Source organism: Macaca fascicularis, chromosome 18 (assembly GCF_037993035.2).
Source record: "Macaca fascicularis isolate 582-1 chromosome 18, T2T-MFA8v1.1".
In the NCBI taxonomy this organism is placed as follows: domain Eukaryota; kingdom Metazoa; phylum Chordata; class Mammalia; order Primates; family Cercopithecidae; genus Macaca; species Macaca fascicularis.
In genome coordinates, this window is record NC_088392.1 from 72,543,568 (window position 1) to 72,563,235 (window position 19,668).

The 19,668-nt window shown below is 39.7% G+C and overlaps 2 protein-coding genes and 1 pseudogene across 56 annotated transcripts in view; 1 reads left to right on the top strand and 2 right to left on the bottom strand.

Annotated features, from left to right (window-relative positions):
• DLGAP1 (DLG associated protein 1) overlaps positions 1–19,668 on the bottom strand; it is a 961,867-nt gene that overhangs the window by 459,392 nt on the left and 482,807 nt on the right. The gene's annotated exons all lie outside the window — the stretch shown is intronic.
• The window catches only part of LOC123570063 (uncharacterized), a 103,577-nt gene that overhangs the window by 49,127 nt on the left and 34,782 nt on the right, over positions 1–19,668 (top strand). The window lies entirely within an intron of this gene.
• LOC135968274 (glyceraldehyde-3-phosphate dehydrogenase pseudogene) overlaps positions 1–19,668 on the bottom strand; it is a 42,692-nt pseudogene continuing 23,024 nt past the window's right edge.

Genomic DNA, 19,668 nt, shown 5'->3' on the forward strand with positions numbered 1-19,668 from the left:
TTTTCTTTTTTTTTTTTTTAAATGCAATTTTATACTTAATTGGATTACATTTGCCTTATGGTTCTCTGCTTCATATTTTCAGTGTGATTATGGACTGATTCTTTGTTTCCATTGCAAGTACCTTGATATATGCCCTTGTCCCTCACCAAGGCTGTAGGTGTATCTTCTATGGGATCTCTAGTGTAAGCCCCTTCGGCTCACCTCCAAAACCTAGGCTATCTGCTGTGATAGCCACTGGCCACATGTGACCAATGAGCCCTTGATTTCGAAGACTTTGTACAAAGAAAAGGAATGTAAAGACCTTAATAATAGTGTTAATACCAATTAAAGTTTGAAATTTTAATATTTTGGATGCATTGGCTGAAACATAGCGTTAAAGTTAATTTCATTTCTTTCTATTTCTATAATGTTGCTACTGGAAAATTTAAAATTGTATACATGGCTTGGGTTATATTTCTATTGCTCTACACTGCCGCAGGCGTCATTCCTAAGATAAAATTAGGAGGAGTGGGTTAAGATGATGAGCTGGATATGTACACACACTCCCTATTTATTCTCAAATCTCAGCATAAAACACAAAAGTGCAAGATAATTTATACTCTTTAAAAAAGTGGCAGTGCAGACAGAAGAATACCAAAGGCAAATTTCTTTGGCAGAATTTATGTGATTTAGGGATCTATTTATCATTAGTGGAAAGGCAGAAAAAGGCCCAGGAAAAAAATTCAATGTTTCCAGCTTGGGAAAATGGGCCAATAGTTGTCATGTTAATGATGTCAGCTGGGAAGCTGTAGAAGGAGAAAAAAGTCTGAGTGAATACGGCAGTGGTGGTGGGAAGATAATGAGTTTGGTTTTGCATTTGCAGTGTTTGAGATGTCCCTGGATTGTCCACATGTTCAATAAATAGATGACAGGGTGAGCAATGCTGGGAAAAGGGCATAAGGCTGGAGGTAAGAGATGGGAATCGTCGCTGGGAGTTGTCGCTGTAGTGGATGAAATCCCAAGGAGCACACAGTGTGAGAGGAGACCTCAGTGCTGCAGCATTGGGAAGTCCACTACTGAAGAGTGGGCTGATGAGGAAGAGCCTTGAAGGAAAAGGGGGTATCAGCAAGAAGAACCTTGATAAACTTCTATACAGGAAGGCCTAATGTAGCAATGTTACAAGGTAGCCACTTAGTGTTTCAGGAGTTACTAGAATATCAGGTGCGCTTTAACCAGCGAAGCATGTTATCAGTCAAGGGTTTTTAAGAGGTGGCGCAAAAACAGGAGAAGGAGAAAGTGCAAACTGTGGACAAAGAGAGTTTGCCCTGGGAACAAGGGTCTCACGTTGGTTTTGATTGGGATGAACAAATCTTGCTCTTACTCTTGCATGCTTGTGAAATATTCTACTAAGCTGTAGAGTTTCTGCCGACAGATCTGCTGTTAGTCTGATGGGCTTCCCTTTGTGGGTAACCCGACCTTTCTCTCTGGCTGCCCTTAAGATTTTTTCCTTCATTTCGACTTTGGTGAATCTGGCAATTATGTGTCTTGGAGTTGCTCTTCTCGAGGAGTATCTTTGTGGCGTTCTCTGTATTTCCTGGATTTGAATGTTGGCCTGCCCTACTAGGTTGGGGAAGTTCTCCTGGATGATATCCTGAAGTGTTTTCCAACTTGGTTCCATTTTCCGCCTCACTTTCAGGCACCCCAATCAGATGTAGATTTCCTTTTTTTACATAATCCCATACTTCTTGCAGGCTTTGTTCATTTCTTTTTCTTCTTTTTTCTTTTGGTTTCTCTTCTCGCTTCATTTCATTCATTTGATCCTCAATCGCTGATACTCTTTCTTCCAGTTGATCGAGTCGGTTACTGAAGCTTGTGCATTTGTCACGTATTTCTCGTGTCATGGTTTTCATCTCTTTCATTTCGTTTATGACCTTCTCTGCATTAATTACTCTAGCCATCAATTCTTCCACTTTTTTTTCAAGATTTTTAGTTTCTTTGCGCTGGGTACGTAATTCCTCCTTTAGCTCTGAGAAGTTTGATGGAATGAAGCCTTCTTCTCTCATCTCGTCAAAGTCATTCTCCGTCCAGCTTTGATCCGTTGCTGGCGATGAGCTGCGCTCCTTTGCCGGGGGAGATGCGCTCTTATTTTTTGAATTTCCAGCTTTTCTGCCCTGCTTTTTCCCCATCTTTGTGGTTTTATCTGCCTCTGTATGCAACGGCAGCAAAAGCCAAAATTGACAAATGGGATCTAATTAAACTAAAGAGCTTCTGCACAGCAAAAGAAACTACCATCAGAGTGAACAGGCAACCTACAGAATGGGAGAAAATTTTTGCAATCTACTCATCTGACAAAGGGCTAATATCCAGAACCTACAAAGAACTCAAACAAATTTACAAGAAAAAAACAAACAACCCCATCCAAAAGTGGGCAAAGGATATGAACAGACATTTCTCAAAAGAAGACATTCATACAGCCAACAGACACATGAAAAAATGCTCATCATCACTGGCCATCAGAGAAATGCAAATCAAAACCACAATGAGATACCATCTCACACCAGTTAGAATGGCAATCATTACAAAGTCAGGGAACAACAGGTGCTGGAGAGGATGTGAAGAAATAGGAACACTTTTACACTGTTGGTGGGATTGTAAACTAGTTCAACCATTATGGAAAACAGTATGGCGATTCCTCAAGGATCTAGAACTAGATGTACCATATGACCCAGCCATCCCATTACTGGGGATATACCCAAAGGATTATAAATCATGCTGCTATAAAGACACATGTACACGTATGTTTATTGCAGCACTATTCACAATAGCAAAGCCTTGGAATCAACCCAAATGTCCATCAGTGACAGATTGGATTAAGAAAATATGGCACATATACACCATGGAATACTATGCAGCCATCAAAAAGGATGAGTTTGTGTCCTTTGTAGGGACATGGATGCAGCTGGAAACCATCATTCTTAGCAAACTATCACAAGAACAGAAAACCAAACACCGCATGTTCTCACTCATAGGTGGGAACTGAACAATGAGATCACTTGGACTCGGGAAGGGGAACATCACACACAGGGGCCTATCATGGGGAGGGGGGAGGGGGGAGGGATTGCATTGGGAGTTATACCTGATGTAAATGACGGGTTGATGGGTGCTGACGAGTTGATGGGTGCAGCACACCAACATGGCACAAGTGTACATATGTAACAAACCTGCACGTTATGCACATGTACCCTAGAACTTAAAGTATAATAATAATAAATAAATAAAATAAAATAAAATAAAACAAAACAAGTCAAAAACTGCCAAAAAAAAAAAAAAAGAAATATTCTACTAAGAGATTTAACTTAGCCACAGTAGGAAATGTCACCAAATTTATGTGAACTCCAAATTTAAAGCAGAATACAAAGACATTTCAAATCCTAACCACCTGGCCAGAGGGAGATTCCTGTTGTTTTTAACATTATAGTAATAGAATTTGAAAGGTGAAAAGAAAGATCTCTTTGTAAACAAATAGAGGCATGGATTCACTTCATTTCTTTTCTGTGGCCTAAATTTGTAATACAAAACACTGAACAACACCACAAAGCCTAGAATCACTGTCAAAATGTCAATATGAGAACTTGGACTAATTCGTAAGTTGAAGTCCAAGGATATTCTGGAGGACCTGAATGAAAAACTTGACCGTGTTTCTAATGTTTGCAAAAATAAGTAGCCAGACAAGGTTTATGTTGAGTTGAAACCATAATCTATGGTGGTGGATCCAAAATAAACCTTAAAACAACATAAAGACAAAGGCATGAGATTTCTGCTTAGCAGCTCAAGCATCTGTTTTTGGAATTTTGGCTTTTGGGATTTAAGAACAGATTTAAATGTATGACTTTATCACTGATTGGAACAATCCATTATCTAGATAGTGGAGTAGATTGTGATCAAATTACAACATAATACCTAAAGAGGCATCAATATGGTGTTGTAGAAAGAACAATAGATTTAAAGTTCCTCCACTCAACAACATGCTTGTGTGTGTGTCTACTACCCTGCAAGTACTGTTCTAAATAATAGAGTAAGGCCAGGCATGGTGACTCATATCTGTAATCCCAGCACTTTGGGAGGCTGAGGTGGGTCGACCACCTGAGGTCAGGAGTTAGAGATGAGCCTAGCTAACATGGCAGAACCCCACTGCTACTAAAAATATAAAAGTTAGCCAGGCGTGGTGGCACGCACCTGTAATCCCAGCTACTCAGGAGGCTGAGGCAGGAGAATTGCTTGAACCCAGGAGGCGGAGGTTGCAGTGAGCCGAGATCCTGCCACTGCACTCCAGTCTGGGTGACCGGGTGAGACTCCATGTCAAAAAAATAAAAAATAAAAAATAAATGAATAAATAAAAAATACAGTACAGCTATTAAGACAAAATCCCAGCCTGCTTGGAGTTAACAATCTAGTTGCCAGATACAGATAAATATTTAAGTAAACAACCACATGAATAATTTTAAATAAGTGCCCTGAAGAAAATAAAAATGGGACACAGATGATAGGGTGGTAGGGGAGCACTACGGGGAACAGCATCTAGAAAGGGTAAAAGCTCAGAGAGCGGAGAAGCTTGTCAGTTCAAGAAGGAGAAAGGGGGCCAGGGTGGCCGGAGTTTCACAGAGCTTGGTGGGTGGGGAAGGTGTAGGAGATGAAGATGGAGAAGTAGTGCTCTATTTGCCTTAAGAAGTTTGGATTTGGTTCCATTTGTTACGGGGAAGCCTTTAGCAGGTTTTAACCAGGAAACTGTTATGATCTAATTCACCCTAACGCAAAATCACTCCGGCTGCTCAGTGGAGAATGAACCATTGGAGATAAGAGTGGGAACTGAGGAATGAATTATGAAGCTATTGCCATGGATTAGGGATGAGAAAAGCTCTGGTTGCAGAAGATGAGATAGTAAAAAGAAATTGGACTAGAAACTGTTTTGGAACCAAAACTGATCGGAGGGGTTTTGGAAAGGTAGCACAAAAAAGAAATCCAAGACAATGTTAAGTTTTTGGCATGAGCAATTGATATATGGGGATGATATCTACTGAGGCAGGAAAGACGGGACAGAGGTAGGCTTGAGGTAAGTGAGGATTTTGTTTTGGACCTGTTACATTGGAGATGTTTATTAGATATTCAAGTGGAGAGGCCAAGTTGGCAGCTGGATTAATGAGTATGAGGTGAGAAGGGATGTCTGAGCTGGAGATAACAGATTTGGATGACATCAGCATGTTAATGTTATCTGAAGCCCTGGGACTAAATGCGATCATCTAGGAATCAAGGAGAAGGTCATCAAGAAAAGAGCTCCTTGGGGTAGTCAATGTTCTGAGGTCCAAGAGAGGAGGAGGAGGAGGAGGAGAAAGCCAGGGTTTCTAAGAGAAGTGGCCAGTGAAGCAGAAGGGAAACCAGAGGTGAGATGGTTCAGAACCTGGAGAAGAGAGTAGTTTAAAAAGGAAGGACTAGTCCACCGGTTCGAACTGCTGAGTGACTAATCTTCTTTCAATGTTTGTGTAAATATGGCAGTGCCTGTCTACATTGGTGGAAGGAACATGCCTACCATATTGTAGAGGGCATTCAATAAGTACTAACTTACCTTTTTCCCTCGAAACAGTCACTGGGCTCCAGCCAGGCACTGCCAGGTACTGTGGTAGGCACTGAGCGAATCAGCAAGGCATGAGAAATAGATTATGAACTGATGAGCTCACAGTGACTTTACCCTTTGCAGATATTTGTCCTGGCATTGCAGGGTTTTATTGAGAACAGTGATTCTCAAGATGTGGTGCCCTGACCAACAGACTCTGCAGAACCTGGGAACTCGTTAAAAATGCAAATTCTAGGGCTTCACCCCAGACCTACTGAATCCCAAACTCTGGGGTTGAGGCCCAGGAACCCGAGTTTTAACAAGCCCTGCAGGTGACTCTGATGCCTGCTGACGTTTGAGAACCACTGGTAAGGAGGAGAGCAGGCTGTCCTCTGGAGAGCTGTCATTTAAGCTCCATTTAAACAAGATAGTCTCTAAAGAGAAAGTGTAAAGCATAGACGTAATGGGTAGTATTGATCACTCTGTTTCATTTCTGAAGCCCATACTTGGTTATTTTGGCTTAAAGAGCATTTGACTCCTCTTTTGGCTTCAGACTACGTGGAGCTATTTTTTAAAAAATTGAGTTTATGTATTTCCACAACTAAGTAAAACTGTTGAGGGCTTCTGAGAAAATCACCCAGCTATGCAGACTGATTCCTGTATATACATATAGGATAAATGTGTGCCTCTCAACGGCATTGGACACTTGATGCCAAGAGGCAAGCCACACTTCCCTTGTTAGCACTCCTTCACATTCTCCCTGCAGCTGTTTGGAACATTTCATTTGTCTATTTGCTTATCAGTACCAACAAATCATCTTACTGCTTACTCTTCACAGATAAAATCAGTTATTGGAAAAACGTCCTGACACTAATCCAGAATATGTACCTAGTTCTATCACATCTTTCTGCCTTTGATCACGTTTAGATGAAGGAGACATAACTGCTCTAATTTGAGCGTAAATTTACTGGGACCTCACCCTGCCCCACTTCTTTCTCCTGTATCTTAAATCCTTCACTGACCCTTAGTATCTTTCCTTTAATATTTAAATATGCTAAGATACTCTTTCATCTTAAAAGGCAATGCTAAATCTTATCCCAATTTCACATCATTTTTACGCAGCTATTGATCTCCACTTTTTATTTTATGCAGTAAAATTTCTAGCACTTGTCTATCTTGTTCCCTTTGTATCCCTATTAATCAGTGTGTCATTGGCTCATGGCAGGCACTCAACTAAGACTTGCTGAATAAAATGGCTAACTATATACCTTACCAAAAACTTGGAAACACAGAAAGTTACTGACAAACATATTATGTGCAATCTCTTTACCCAAACAGACCATCATAGAACTTTTAAATGTTTAACATCTTTATATTTGTATTCCTGGCTTTCAAAAGACATATCACAGTTTGATGAAGTTTTACAAAGAACACAGTAATATTTGGAGGATGATTTCAAACCAATATCCAATTATTTGTGCAAATATTATTTAGAATAAGTGAAGGTAATTGAAATTCAAAGAAAACGCCTTTCCTGAAAACTTTGAATCATCATACCCAACCAAACTTTATTGGAACAGCTAATAAGTAATAACATGCAAGGGAGGTTTATTTTTTTCTTTCTTGTCCCTGCGCAGCTATGAGGAACTAATAATCAAAATAATTAACAACGAGAAGAGAAATAATTAAGAGGACCTGGTAACAAACAAAACTGTTGATTTGTTTTGAATACAAATGACATGGCATTCTTTCTCCAACTTTCTTTTAAAAGACACTTTGCAGGTGGCAAGAAACCAGCGAGACAACCTGGAAAGAAGTTAACTAATGAATGAACAGCAGTGGGGACATAGGATGTATATTCTGAAAGAGAAATACTATTCTCCTTAACAATATTCAAAGAAAATTATGATTATTTTGCTACTATGAAATAGTTTACAAGGAAAAATTTGAAGATTGAAGTAGTTCAACTTTCCAGGTCAAACTATGTGAACTTCCATCTGCCAAAGTTTACAGCAATTCTACTATTACAAAACAATATACTAGAAATCTCACTAATGATCATGTAGTCAATCAACACACCAATAATTATTGTCTAAAAAGAAATACAACTTTTAGTCATTCCTTCTTGAAGACTAAGTGGCAGAGAAAAAGAGTGGGGTCTCCTGTGGTTACCACTGGTTTTTCCAAAACGTTCCGCCACATTTTACTCAATTAGGCGTTGACTGAGTGTGTTACACCGCTGACCCATTCTAGCCATAGGAAAAGAATACTAAAGAGAAAAGGGTGCTTGTTCTCAAAACAAAATGGATATACACAGAAAGAAGACAGTGGTTTAGGACCTTATTTGTAAAAGAGATCCAGAATAAAGTAAAGGTACCAGTCCTTGCAGAAAAACCGTGGCCCAAGTTATAGCAGTTTCACAACTTCAGTCTATTCTTAAAAAAAATCCTACCAAAGAAATTAGCACAGATCAGCTCTTCAGTATTTTATTTTAGTAGTGACTATCCACAAATTATGCAAAATCAAAATTAGACCCTTAATAAGAGTGCCAACTTCCTTCTGCCAACTATTCTATGTCTGTCAACATGCAGTTAAGGAGGTTCTATCCAGCAATGATCTTTATTTAATTTTTTAATGTGTTTCATGTAAAAAGCCTTTCTTGAATACCGTATGTAAAGGAAAAGACTCTAGGATTAAATGCTTCTGATAAAGGGCCTTCTTAGGACTATCAGTCTTGTCTGTGTCTGTGTGTTAAGACGGAAAGCACACGAAGAGAAGTCAGCAGATTTGTTGTGTTAGGATGTGGCCGTTTAATCAGTGCTTAATACTAGTGGTAAGTTTGATTAATGTTTGTCTTTGTAGGTAAAGCAACAGAACACAGTTTTCCAGAGCAACAAGAAGCAAACATTTTACAAAAATGAAAATGCAGAATTTAAGATGAGTTGACTACCATTGTACTCCTACAAGTTACCCTTGTCATGCTTCTCTTCTTTCATATAAAAATATGATTTATTGAATTTTATTTCAGCTAAATAATCAGAGTTTTAGTTTTAAATCCCAGAGAATAAATGAGATGAATTCTTTGGGTATTTTCAAACCCCGGAATTCCAGTAAAATATGGCAACTAGAAACAAAGGAAAAGAAAATAAAATGACTTCATCCCAGTATTCTTATTGAAGCCATTAGGATCAACTTTGTAGCACTAATAATAAAAAGTCCTCCAAAGAAAGAGAGCTTTGGTAATGAACCTTTGTACTTTAACTCAAATACACTGTCAAAAGTGATTTTACAACAAATGTAAGGGCTCCAAATTATAGCAGATATATAATAGAAATGTGTGGGACATGAGAGAGAAATATTGGCCTCATCAAGAAGTACATCTTCTAGAAAATCTAAAAAATAAAAAGAAACTTAGAAGATAAACATCTTGCGCTATATCAGACTGCAAAATAGTAATACAGTTTCACTCTTAGTTTTTAATCAATTAATTCTCAAACAGGTACTAAAACTAGAACCAAGGATATTTTATTATTAAATCAGAGATATCTCGACATTAGTATTAACATTAAAAATATGCAAGCAAAAGGGCTTTTCTTCCCCCAAATTGAACTGAAATCCACTTTAATATCAACTGGGTTTCAAGAATAAAATATAAGCCCCTGCCCTAGTTCCGAGGTCCCCACAGGAGCCCTGCACCCTGGGCCTGTAAGGTCTGCTTCTGCCCTTGTCTCCAAGCTGAGTATGCATTTATTTCCAGAAGTGGGAAATGTTGGAACACAGATTTAAGGCTTCATCAAGCACTGAGACAGCTGGAACCACCCTCCGATTTCACATCTGCCCCCTCTAGCACCGCACATCTACTCCAGGTTATTGCAACCAAAGAACAGCTACCTCCACCTGCCTTCTTTCGGTAGCTACAGCATAACCTCAAGGTCGCTTTTCTCCATCTAGCTTTCAGTCTGTAGCATTGACCTAGAACATGAACCAGACTCTGGCCTCTGGCAAGAACTTTGCAGTGAATTGTTGACCAGTTTGTGATGGTAGTTTCTATTATTTCTATTCAGAGATAGGAGTTCTTTTCACCCTAAGTGCTTTCCATTCGTTTAGAATTAAGTCCTCTAAATCAGTGACTTAACATTTTTTTTGACTGCTACCGATAGTAACAAATTTTACATCCTGACCAGTGTACATACAGGTAAATACATACACAAGACATTTATAAAATGTATGGTAACATACATATGACATAATATCACATACGTGTGTACGTATACCTGAAACATGTTTTGTAAATAAGTCCAATGTATTTCGCCTATTCTATTGGAATGTCTAATTGTCTGGTATGATGCACTCCCCAAGTGTTTGCAGACTGCATTTTATATTGTTCCAAGACTTAACCTTTAAGACGCTTTTGTCCATCTGTCCTTTGGTAAGCTAAGCTGTACTAAGGATAACACAGAGAAATATCAGTGTATCCAAAAAGAATTCCTGGCTGATGGTTTTGAAGAGTCACAGGACTACATGTTTAGAAAATCTTGTTCTCTAGATAGCAATAAAAATTAAACCTGGAAAATTATTATTTTAAGCATCTTTCATTAAGCAGTCCATGAGATTCTATAATAATAAGCATAATAATTTTCATGGCAGGCTTAGTGGGTATTGAGGGACAAGAAAAATTCAAAACCAGCATTTTATGCAACTGTAAAGTGCTAGTCCAGTCAAGTGAGGGAGGATCCTGTGAATTAACTAAGGGAAGACTCTTTACTTGGGTTCTCATCCGGAGACCATGAATAGCTTTGGTCATTTAACAGTGTCTAACTAACAAGATAACAATCCTGTAATGTGTAAGTTTTCAGTTTTCAAGGCTATATCTAAAGAAGTGTTTTCATTTAAAATATTACGGTTTACCTTGTTTTTAAATTTTTTATGAGTTTATAAATTCTATAATACCACTTGTAAAAAATACAACACTTCAAGGCATGTATTAAAAAGAATTATATCACTAGGCTGGGCATGGTGGCTCACGCCTGTTATCCCAGCATTTCCGGAGGCCAAGGTGGGAGGATCACTTGAAGTCGGGAGTTCGAGACCAGCCTGGGCAACATGGTAAAATCCCGTCTCTATTTCAAAATAATAAAAAAAATTATATCTGTCTATATCAGTTTATATATAACTCTCCCTACTCCTCTGGTTGATTCATTCTGTCTTTTCTGTCTTCAGTTATTTATACCGAAACAAGTTTCCGTGGTGTGTTTGAGGCAGTTGAGTCACACACACACTCTCTCTCATAGTTTTAGAATTATACAGTGTTTGGGATATAGATAAATAGATCTGTGGGAACCCTATTATTAAGTGACTAGATTCAGTCCCTGGCATCAGATAGTCCTAACTAATCGATTTTTTAAGAAGCAAGTATTGAGCACCACTGTCCACGTAGGAACTTTGTTATGTTGAGCTCTCAGCTTTCCTGAGACTCCTGTGGCACCGTCACAGCAACATGACACCTCAGTGGGGGAGGTTTGGGCAAATCACACTGGCTCCCCCTGCCCTGGCCAGCAACACTGAGAGGCAGATGGGCAGGGAGGTGCCTATCCTCAGCCTGAACCCAAAAGCCTTTCTGTTCCCCAGTCTGTGTTTAGAGACCCAAAGAATAAGCCTGTAGTACAGAGGACTTTTATTCTAAAAGAGGCTCTATCCTACATTAATTAGGCTTCGGACTCCAAAAGGATAACAAGCGTGAGTTCAAGTAAGCAAAGCCTTTTTGCTGCAGGGTGTTGGGTCTAATAGCTAATTTAAAAACATCAAGAAATCACTGTCCAAAGAAACTTAATTCTGTGACTATTAAGGTATTATCATCTGGCTGTTTTTTTTTTTTTTTTTTTCTTTTTTGAGACAGAGTCTCACTCTGTCACCCAGACTGGAGTGCAGTGGCCGGATCTCAGCTTACTGCAAGCTCCGCCTCCTGGGTTCACGCCATTCTCCTGCCTCAGCCTCCCGAGTAGCAGGGACTATAGGCACCCGCCACCTCGCCCGGCTAGTTTTTTGTATTTTTTTAGTAGAGATGGGGTTTCACCGTGTTAGCCAGGATGGTCTCGATTTCCTGACCTCGTGATCTGCCCGTCTCGGCCTCCCAAAGTGCTGGGATTACAGGCTTGAGCCACCGCGCCCAGCCCATCTGGCTGTTTTTAATTCAAGTTGAGTAATCCAATATTTATTGAATACTTACTATGTACAAAATAATTTCCTAGATTCTATAAGGAACACAGAGAAACTAAGACGGTCCTACCTTCAGGCTGCTGCTATCTAATTAGAAAAAAACCATTTTCAATAAAAGAGAATAGTCAGAATAACCATAGCAAAAAAAAAAAAAAAAAAAAGTCAATACATTTGCTTTTACTCAGGCTGTAAGATTTATCTGGAGCCAATAACAAATAATAAGCTACTAGTCATTTCTGTCCTGGAAACTGCAATTCATCTCAGTTTGTATGAGCTCCGTCACTTTTCTGCTCCTGCTACTCCTGGTTTGGGACTCAATTTCACTTTAGCAGGGGCGTGGTGGTGTATATGGTTCCTGCTCAGGCTTTAGGAGCCAGGGACTTCCCTAGTTCACCTGCGGCTCCTGTGTGAGCATCCCCTAGGGAACATGCTGGAAGGCTTCTAACTCAACTACATTTCTTCTGCCAGTGTTGTTGGCAGGCCAACTGGGAGTCTTCTCCAAATTGCCTGCCAAATTTTTTCCCCTCAATTTTAGATAATTTTATTCTCTCTGAAACCCCACAAACTAGATCTAGGTTAGAAAGTCCCAGGGAAGGCCCAGGGCTCAGGATCCATGTTGACCAGCAGAGAGTTCACAAGCAAAACACAGGAGAAGATAACACTGTAGAGTCATGCGCAGCTGAACAATGAGGATACGTTCTGAGACATGTGCTGTTGCTGTCCTTGTGTGAACACAGAGTGGACTTAGATGGACCTAGATAGCATAGCCTACCACACACTCCGGCTATATGCTAGAGCCCATCGATCCTAGGCTATAAATCTGCACAGCATGTGACTGTCCTGAATACTGTAGGCAATTGTAACACCGTGGGAAGTATTTGTGTATCTAAACCTATCTAAACATAGAAAAGGCACAGTAAAAAACACTATTTGTTTTTTTTTGAGACGGAGTCTCACTCTGTTACCAGGCTGGAGTGCAATGGCGTGATCTCGGTTCACTGCAACCTCTGCCTCCTGGGTTCAAGCGATTCCTCTGCCTCAGCCTCCCGAGTAGCTGGAACTACAGGCGCCCGCCACCACACCCGGCTGATTTTTTTGTATTTTAGTAGAGACTGGGTTTCACCATGTTGACCAGGATAGTCTTGATCTCCTGATCTTGAAAACACGTTATTATAATCTTATGGGACCACCATCCTATAGGCAGTTCATCCTTGACCTAAATGCAGTTGTACTGCATGTGACTGTATTAGGATCTTTTAATTGAGGGCTTTTAAATATTTTCAAAAGAACTTTTAACTTCCTAAGAGAAGCTTCAGATTTCAATAGTTCTTCACACAAAAAAAGATCTCACTTTCCGAGGACAGCAAAAGTCCAGCTTTTCCATGAATGTATCACGGGTTTGCTTCACTCTCCGCATGGCCACCGTTGGCTTTTCTTTTTTACTAGACTAATTGCCCTGGTGTTCCTGCCTTGGTTAAAAGTGAAACATAAAGAACTTATTATTAATCAGATAAATGAGAGTATGACACTGAAAACATTCAATATCAAAAGGCCTAATATAGAAAAGAGGTTTTAGGTGATTGAAACAGGGAAGAGGACAGTATAAGATTCATATTGATGAGTAGTATTTTACAATTTGTAAATAAAAAATATAAAAGCAATACATAGCATGGAATGTTACTCAGTCTTACATAGGTAAGAAATCCTGTCATATATACAACATGGATAAATATTGAGGACATTATGCTAAAGTGAAATAAATCAGTCTCAAAAAGACAAATCCTGTATGATTCTACTTATATGAGGTACCTAAAGCAGTCAAATCCATAGACACAGAAAGTGGAATGGTGATTGCCAGGGGCTGGGCAAGGGGAAATAAATGTGGGAGTTGTTATTTAATGGGTACAGAGTTTCAATTTTGCAAGATGAAGATTCCTGGAAATCTGTTGCACCAGCATGCGAAGCTACTTAACACTGTTGAACTGACACTCAAAGAAAGTAAGGATGGTTACTTTCATGTGTTTTTTATTACGATTAAAAATAAAAATTATATATACAAATATATATGCAAACAAACACTTCATACAACTCACTAACAAAGCAAACATCCCCATTATACATGGGCAAGGAAATTGAAATGATCTTTCTCCAAACAGGATATGCAAGTGGCCCATAAATACATGAAAAGATGTTCAACATCACTAATCATTAGGGCAATGCAAATCAAAACCACAGTGAGATACCGCTTCATACCCGTTAGGATGGTTATTCTTTAAAGAAACAGAAAACAAGTGTTGGCAAAGATGTGGAGAAATTGGAACTCTTGAATGCAGTCACTGTGGAAGACGACTTGGTGGTTGTTTAAAAAATTGAACACAGAATTACTATATGATCCAGCAATCCCACTATGGGTATAAACTGAAAAAAATGGAAACTAGGGACTCACACAGATATTGGTACACCCATGCTCATGGCAGCATTATTCACTATAGCCAAAAAGTGAAGCAATCTGAATTCCCTTAGAAGAATGAATGGATACAAAATGTGATGTACATATAAAGTAGAACATTATTTAGCCTTAAAAAGCCAGGAAACTCTGACACATGCTACAACATGGATGAACCTTGAAGACATTGTGCAAAGTAAAATAAGTCAGTCACAAAAACACAAATATTGTATAATTTAATTTACACGCGGTACCTAAAGAAGTCAAATTCATAAAGTCAGAAAGTAGAACAGTGGTTACCATGGCCTGGGGGAGAGGGAATGGGAAGTTAGTGTTAAGTGGTACAAGGTTTCCACTTGGGAAGATGAAAAGGTTCTGGAGATGGATGGTGGTGATGGTTGTATAACAATGTGAAATACTTAATGCCACTAAACTTTACACTTAAAAAGTGGTTAAGGCCAAGGGCGGTGGCTCATGCCTGTAATCCCAGCACTTTGAGAATCTGAGGTAGGAGGATCACCTAAGGCCGGGAGTTTGAGACCAGCCTGACCAACATGGAGAAACCCATCTCTACTAAAAATACAAATAAATAAATAAATAAAATTAAAATTAGCTGGGCGTGGTGGTGCATGCCTGTAAAGCCAGCTACTTGGGAGGCTGAGGCAGGAGAATCGCTTGAACCTGGGAGGCAGAGGTTGCATTGCACTCCAGCCTAGGCAACAAGAGTGAAACTCCATCTCGAAAAAAAAAAAAAAAAAGGTTAAAAGGGTAAATTTTATGTTATACATATTACCATAATAACAAATGCATTAAGGAAAATATAGAGAACAGAAAAAATGAAATAAATATCACCCATAATTCTCACACCCTAAGCATACCACTGTTATTTTTTCTTCTGGTGTTCTCTGTTCCCTGCATATTTTTATATAGTATTAAGTTTCTTCATGTTACTGGGAAGCCTTTGTAATTTTAAAATCTATACCTATATAAGGAGAAAATTATTCTGTTCATTTCTTTTTAATTTGCAAAATAATTTGAGGCTAAATTATTTGTACTTATAACTTTGTACTTATGACTTTTTACATTATTTTCTTAGGAGAATGTCCTGTAATGAAATCATGGAGTCAAAGGCATGAATCCATTTTTAGCATTTAATAAACAAGACAAATTGATTTTCAAAAACTCTGTATTAAATTATAACATTATCAGCAAGTTATAAAGGTATTATTCTCATCACACCCTCATCAAAGACTAAGTCATATCATTTTAAAAATATGTTAATTTAATAGAAAAAATATATCTCATGATTTAAATTTGCATTTATCTTAGATTACAAGTAAGGTTAAATTGTTAACAAGTTTCAGTACGATTCTTTAGTAGCTATACCATCTCTTTTAAAAATTGTCTTGATGCAATTTCTGCTGATTTGTTAATAGCTTTTGTTGATTCTTCTCATTTTATTTATTTATTTTTATTCATTTTTAAGACAGGGTCTCCCTCTGTCACCCAGGCTAGAGTGCAGTGGTGCCATCTCAGCTCACTGCAACCTCTGCCTCCCAGGCTCAAGCAATTCTCCTGCCTCAGTCTCCCGAGTAGCTGGGACCATAGGCATGTGCCACCACTCTACTAAAATTTTTGTATTTTTAGTAGAGACAGGGTTTGCCATGTTGCCTAGGCTGGTATCGAACTCCTGATTTCCAGTGATCTGCTTGTCTCGGCCTCTCAAAGTGCTGGGATTACAGGTGTGAGTCACTGCGCCGAGCCTTATTATTTTTAAACTGTATTAAAATGCTGAAATGTTAGTTAACGAATTATGTTTATTCTGCTTTTTTTTTTTTCTTTTTTGGCTGAGTACAGGGGACTTTATTGATGTACACAATGAGGTAGGGCTCCCTAGGTCTCACCCTCTTCAGGGGGTCTGCATGGAAACTGTGAGGAGGGGAGAGTCTCAACGTTATGGGGGACTGAGTGTGGCAGGGACTCCCCATCAGCTGAGGGCCTCTCTCTTCCTCTCGTGCTCTCGCTGGGGCTGGTGTCCAGCTGGCTGCTATTCCTTAGAAGTCATGTGGACCATGAGGTCCACTACCCTGTTGCTGTAGCCAAATTCATTGTCATACCAGGAAATAAGCTTGACAAAGTGGTTGTTAAGGACAATGCCCACGCCAGCATCGAAGGTGGAAGAGTGGGTGTTGCTGTTAAAGTCAGAGGAGACAACCTGGTGCTCAGCGTAGCCCAGGCTGCCCTCAAAGGTCCCCTCCAATGCCTGCTTCACCACCTTCCTGATGTCATCATATCTGGCAGGTCAGGTCCATGACCAACACATTGGTGGTGAAGACAAGGAAGGCCATGCCAGTAAGCTTTCTATTCAGTTTCAGGATGACCTTGCCTACAGCCTTGGTAGCACCAGTAGATACAGGGATGATGTTCTGGAGAGCCCTGTGGCTATCACACCAGTTTCTTGGAGGGGCCATCCACAGTTTTCTGGGGGCGGTAATGGTGTGGACTGTGGTCATGAGTCCTTCCATGATTCCAAAGTTGTCATGGATGACCTTGGCTAGTGGGGGGCAAAGCAGTTGGTGGCACAGGAGGCATTGCTGATGGCCTTGAGGCTGTTTTCATACTTCTCATCGTTCATGCCCATCAGCAGATGGGGCAGAGATGATGACCCTTTTGGTATCCCCCGCAAGTGAGCCCCAGCCTTCTCCATGGCCATGAAGACACCAGTGGACTCCACAGCGTACTCAGTGCCAGGATCATCTCATTTAATTTTGGTGGCATCTCGCCTTGGACGATGAGTGATGTGATTTTCATTGATGACAAGCTTCCCATTCTCAATCTTGATGGTGCTGTGGAATTCGCCATGGGTGGAATCATACTGGAACATGCAGACCATGTCATTGAGGTCAATGAAGGGGTAACAGATGGTGACAATATCCACTTTACCAGAGTGAAAGCAGTTCTGGTGACCAGGTGCCCAATACGACCAAGTTCGTTTACTCTGGCCTTCACCTTTACCATGGTGCCCCAGGGACATGGCTAGTTTTACATAAGAATACGTAGCTGTCTATCAAATGGAAGGAGCAGAGAGCCTGATTCTTACTTTTATGGTTTCTTTTATGTTCCAAAGCTCTTCCCAGTCTAGAACTTTCGAAGACGATTCAATCTCCCCCCTAGTTTTTTATGGGTTGATGTTGCACACTTAACTTCTTCCATCTGGAATTTACTCTGTTGTATAGGACAGATCTTGATGGACAGAGGCAGAGGAGGGGAACAGCATTAGTGAGGTTTTAGAGGAAGAATTAAATGAAGAGTATGTGGAAAGTGTACATATGTAAGTCCACTTCTCTGGTGAAATGACCACATTGAGTCATAAAGACATACCTAAGTGTCCATCAACAGATAAATAAATAAATAAAATGTGGTGTATATACACAATGAAATACTACAAAGCCACAAAAAGAAGAAAATGCTGTCATTTGCCCACATGGATGAACCTGCATGACATTACGCTAAAAGAAATAAGCCAGGCACAGAAAAACAACTATGGTCATGTACCACATAATAATGTTTCGATCAACCACAGACCACACTGCATATACAGTGGTGGTCCCATAAGACTATAAAGCCCTATTTTTACCATGATTTTTCTGTGTTTAGATGCACAAATATTTACCGCGGTGTTACAATTGCCTACACTATTCAGCACAGTACCACGTGTACAGGTCTGCAGCCCAGTAGCAATGTGCTAAACCATATAGTCTAGTTGTGGGGTAGGCTCTACCATCTAGGGTTGCACTCTACAATGTTCACTCAGTCATGATATCGCCTAATGATGCATTTCTCAGAATGTACTCCCATGATTAAGCGACACATGACTGTACTGTATTAACTCACTTATATGTGGATTTTTGAAAAGCATATCTCTTAGAAAGAGAAAGTAGAAAGTCGGTCACCCGAGGCGAGGCTGGAAAGGAGAGGAAGAGACGGGGAAAGAAAAGATGTTGGTCAAAGTGTACAAAGTTTCAGTTAGACTATTACACTGCAACTGTTACACTGCAACTGTTACCCTGCATGGTAACCACAGTTAAGCATGTTTGTTTCAATATTGCTAAAATAGATTTTTAATGTTCTTACCACAAAAAATGATAAATTGGGAGATGACAGATATGTTAATTAGCTTGACTGAATCCTTCCATAATGCATACGTAGATCAAAACATCACATTGTACCCCACAAATATACACAATTATTATTTGTCAATTAAAAGTAAAAATATGGCCGAGTGCAGTGGCTAACACCTGTAATCCCAGCACTTTGGGAAGCCAAGGCAAGTGGATCACTGGAGGTCAAGAGTTCGAGACCAGCCTGGCCAACATGGTGAAACTCCATCTCTACTAAAAATACAAAAAAAATTAGCCAGGCCTGGTGGCACATGCCTGTAATCCCAGCTACTTGGGAGGCTGAGACAGGAGAATTGCTTTTACCCAGAAGGTGGTGGTTGCAGTGAACTGAGATAGTGCCATTGTGCTCCAGCCTGGGTGACAGAGTAAGACTTCATCTCAAATAAATAAATAAATAAACACACACACACACACACAAAATGGGGGGTAGAGATGGTAGGAAGGAGGAGAGGAGAGGCTGTAGGGGTCTGATCTCAGGCATCGTGACCTCTCTGGAGGCAGCACCTACAGCCTCAAGTGAGTCTTGGCTGGGTGGAGGAAGCAGGACCTGGGAGGAGCAGCCCAGCTCCTAACAGGAGCATAGAGGAGGAAGGCTCTGCCACAGGAGGGACACCAGACTTTGCAGCTGCACTTGATGAGTGGGAGCAGAAAGTGCTTATGGCATTATAATATATAATTTGTGTCCAAAATGAAGTGGGATATTCATCTTTACCCATAGTAATTTTGTTCAATGTGATTTAAATGTGTTTGCAAAGGAAGGGCATCTCTAGCCTAGCTGGATACCTGAGCTTTGCTTAGATGTACAGGTGTTTCTGCCACGTAGCTTTCCTACTCCTTTCCAGAAAGAAAAACAAAACAAAACACTCAGCAATTTTCACTGCACGGTTCTCTCTCTAGGGTCCTGACAATTTGTCCATATGCTTATTACTGTGTACTTTTCCAGGTCGCTTTTTACAAATTTATTTATTTTTTGAATTGAAAAATATTGTATATATTTACAGTATACATGATGTTTTGAAACATGTATACACATATCATATATTCATATACATATATCAAGCTAATTAACATATTTATTACCTCATAGATTTGCCATTTATTTGTGGTGAGAATATTTAAAATTCTACTCTTGTAGTAATTTTCAAGTACACAATGCATCTTTATTAACTATAGTCACCATCTTGTTCAATAGATCTCTTGGACTTATGCCCTAAGGTCACTTTTTAAAGACAAGATCA